Genomic DNA, 4,555 nt, shown 5'->3' on the forward strand with positions numbered 1-4,555 from the left:
TTTGTGGATCATAATAAATTGTGGCAAGTTCTTGGTGGTCTGGGCATACCGAGTCACCTTGTCTCTCTCCTGAGGAATCTGTATAAGGACCAAGTCGCAACAGTCAGAACTGACCACGGAACAACAGACTGGTTCAAGATTGGGAAAGGCGTCCGGCAAGGCTGCACACTCTCACCCGACCTATTCAACTTTTATGCAGAACACATCAAGCGATGTGTGGGGCTTGACAAATGCAAGGCTGGAGTTAAAATTGCTGGAAGAAACATTAACAACCTCAGATATGCAGATGACATCACGTTGATGGCCGAAAGCAAGGAGGAGCTGAGGAGCCTGATAACCAAGCCAAAGTAGAAAGCGCAAAAGATGGGTTGCATCTAAACATAAAAAACCAAAATTATGGCAACCAGACTGATTGATAACTGGCAAATAGAGGGAGAAAACATGAAGGCAGTGACAGACTTTGTATTTCTAGGTGCAAAGATGACTGTAGATGAGGACTGCAACCAGGAAATCAGGAGACGCTTACTTCTTGGGAGGAGAGCAAGGGCCAATCTCGATAAAATAGTGAAGAGTAGAGACATCAGACTGGCAACGAAGATCCGCCTAGTCAAAGCCATGGTATTCCCTGTAGTAACCTACGGATGTGAGAGCTGGACCTTAGGGAAGGCTGAGAGAAGGAAGATCGATGCTTTTGAGCTGTGGTGTTGGAGGAAAGTGCTGAGAGTGCCTTGGACTGCGAGAAGATCCAACCAGTCCATCCTCCAGGAAATAAAGCCCGGCTGCTCACTGGAGGGAAAGATACTAGAGACAAAGTTGAAGTACTTTGACCACATCATGAGGAGACAGGAAAGCCTAGAGAAGACAATTATGCTGGGGAAAGTGGAAGGCAAAAGGAAGAGGGGCCAACCAAGGGCAAGATGGATGGATGGCATCCTTGAAGTGACTGGACTGAACTTGAAGGAGCTGGGGGTGGTGATGGCTGACAGGGAGCTGGTCCATGAGGTCACGAAGAGTCGGAGATGACTGAACAAATGAACAACAACAGGAAAGATTACCAGGCCAATTCGATTTAATGTGGATGACTAGGACAGTTTTAAATGGTGCATTTTAATATTTTGATAAATGTTTTTAATGTTTATGTATGTATAAAAGAATTTGTGTCCTGGCATATATATGCTGTGCTCCACCCTGAGTCCCTTTCGGGGTGAGAAGGGCAGAATATACATGTTTTAAATAAATAAATATAATAATATATATATTATATAAAATAATATGACTGGCTTGACCCTGAAGGAGCTGAGGGTGGTGATGGCCGACAGGGAGCTCTGGCATGGGCTGGTCCAGGAGGTCACGAAGAGTTGGAAACGACTGAACGAATGAACAACAACATATATGTGAGTTATAATATTATTAGCCAACCAAGGGCAAGATGGATGGATGGCCCTCGAAGTGGCCGGCTTGACCTTGGAGGAGCTGGGGGTGGTGACGAACGACAGGGAGCTCTGGCGTGGGCTGGTCCATGAGGTCACAAAGAGTCGGAAACAACTGAACGAATGAACAACAAAATAAAATAAGAAATAAATAAAATAATATATAATACAATATCTATATAAATAAAAATATAATGTTCGTTTGTGGGATTAACAGAACTCAAAAACCGCTGGATGAATTGACACCAAATTTGGACACAAGGCACCTCACAACCCAATGTATGTCCTCCACTCAAAAAATTGATTTTGCCATTTGGGAGTTGTAGTTGCTGGGATTTATAGTTCACCTACAATCAAAGAGCATTCTGAACCCCACCAATGATGGAATTGAACCAAACTCAGCACACAGGACTCCCATGACCAACAGAAAATACTGGAAGAGTTTGGTGGGCAGTGTCCTTTGGTTTTGGAGTTGTAGTTTACTTACATCCAGAGATCACCGTGGACTCAAACAATGATGGATCTGGACCAAACTCTACACGAATACAATATGCCCAAATGTGAACACTGGTGGAGTTTGGGTAAAATAGAATCTTGACATTTGGGAGTTGTAGTTGCTGGGATTTATAGTTCACCTACAATCACAGAGCATTCTGAACCCCACCAACGGTGGAATTGAACCTCCCACACAGAACCCCCATGTGGGCCACAGCAACGCGTGGCAGGAGACGGCTAGTATAATAATAATAATTAAATATAAGTCAGTTAAAAAACATTGAAACATGAGGTTGAGAGAGAGGCAGGGGACGGCTCGTATATTATATAAAATAATATGACTGGCTTGACCTTGAAGGAGCTCGGGGTGGTGTCGGCCGACAGGGAGGTCTGGCATGGGCTGGTCCATGAGGTCACGAAGAGTCGGAAACGACTGAATGAATGAACAACAACATATATATGTGTTATAATATTATTAGCCGACCAGGGGCAAGATGGATGGATGGCATCCTTGAAGTGACTGGCTTGATCTTGAAGGAGCTGGGGGTGGTGATGGCCGACAAGGAGCTCTGGCGTGGGCTGGTCCATGAGGTTGCGAAGCGTCGGAAACGACTGAATGAATGAACAACAACATATTTATTTATCGTGTCAGGGGCAGACCAAACAGTTGCATTGCATTTTTAACAAACCAACAAACAAAACACAAAGTTTGCAAGCTTGGTAGTTGATTAAATGTCCTTTGACCAGCATCTGGCCACTTGGAGTGCCTCTGCTGTTGCCGCAAGAAGGTCCTCCATTGTGCATGTGGCAGGGCTCAGGTTGCATTGCAGCAGGTGGTCAGTGGTTTGCTCCTCTCCACACTCGCATGTTGCAGATTCCACTTTGTAGCCCCATTTCTGAAGGTTGGCTCTGCATCTCGTGGTGCCAGAGCGCAGTCTGTTCAGCGCCTTCCAAGTCGCCCAGTTTTCTGTGTGCCCAGGGGGGAGTCTCTCATTTGGTATCAGCCATGGATTGAGGTCCTCAGTTTGAGCCTGCTACATTTGGACTCTTGCTTGCTGAGGTGTTCCAGCGAGTGTCTCTGTAGATCAACATATATGTGTGTTATAATATTATTACCCGACCAGGGGCAAGATGGATGGATGGCATCCTTGAAGTGACCAGCTTGATTTTGAAGGAGCTGGGGGTGGTGATGGCTGACAGGGAGCTCTGGCGTGGGCTGGCCCAGGAGGTCACGACTGAACAAATGAACAACAACATAGATGTGTGTTATAATATTATTAGCCGAGCAAGGGCAAGATGGATGGATGGCATCCTTGAAGTGACCGGCTTGATCTTGAAGGAGCTGGGGGTGGTGATGGCTGACTTGCATGTTGTGGATTCCACTTTGTGGCCCCATTTCTTAAGCTTGGCTCTGCATCTCGTGGTGCCAGAGTGCAGTCTGTTCAGCGCCTTCCAAGTAGGCCAGTCTTCTGTGTGCCCAGGAGGGAGTCTCTCATCCGGTCTCAGCCATGGGTTGAGGTTCTGGGTTTGAGCCTGCCACTTTTAGACTCTCGCTTGTTGAGGTGTTCCAGCGAGTGTCTCTGTGTGGATCAACATATATGTATATTATAATATTATTACCAGACCAGGGGCAAGATGGATGGATGGCATCCTTGAAGTGACCGGCTAGATCTTGAAGGAGCTGGGGGTGGTGACGGCCGACAGGGAGCTCTGGCGTGGGCTGGCCCATGAGGTCGCGAAGCGTCAGAAACGACTGAACAAATGAACAACAACAACATAGATGTGTATTATAATATTATTAACCGACCAGGGGCAAGATGGATGGATGGCATCCTTGAAGTGACCGGCTAGATCTTGAAGGAGCTGGGGGTGGTGACGGCTGACAGGGAGCTCTGGCGTGGGCTGGCCCAGGAGGTCATGAAGCGTCAGAAACGACTGAATGAATGAACAACAACAACATAGATGTGTATTATAATATTATTAGCCGACCAGGGGCAAGATGGATGGATGGCATCCTTGAAGTGACTGGCTTGATCTTGAAGGAGCTGGGGGTGGTGACGGCCGACAGGGAGCTCTGGCGTGGGCTGGTCCAGGAAGTCACGACTGAACGAATGAACAACAAAATAAAATAAGTAATTAATAATATATAACACAACACAATATATATATAATACAGAAAATAATAATAAATAATGTAATATTTGCAAATGGAGGAAGGTAAATTGAGATAGATAGATAGATAGATAGATAGATACAGGTGGATGCATAGAGGGCTGGATAGAGGGATAGATAGATGGATGAATGGATAGATAGATAGATAGATAGATAGATAGATGCCTGCCTCCATTTGCCTGGCCTTTTCCAAGACTATTTTTCATCGAAGAGAAAAATAGAGAAATAGATAGATCTTTAGATAAACAGATAGATCAATCGATCTGCCTGCTTTTTCTTTTTCTCCCTCCCTTTAAGAAGAAGCATGGCCCATTCACAAAAAAAAGAGAGAGAGAGAGAGAGGCCCATTCGCTTAAGAGAAGAGAGAAAGGGGGGGGGAGAAAGGGGGGGCGCTTTCTCTTCCTTTCCTGCCTTCCTATTGGCTGATTCCTTTCTTGCAGGGAGGGAGGGGGGCAGGA

Source organism: Anolis sagrei, chromosome X (assembly GCF_037176765.1).
Source record: "Anolis sagrei isolate rAnoSag1 chromosome X, rAnoSag1.mat, whole genome shotgun sequence".
In the NCBI taxonomy this organism is placed as follows: Eukaryota; Metazoa; Chordata; class Lepidosauria; order Squamata; family Dactyloidae; genus Anolis; species Anolis sagrei.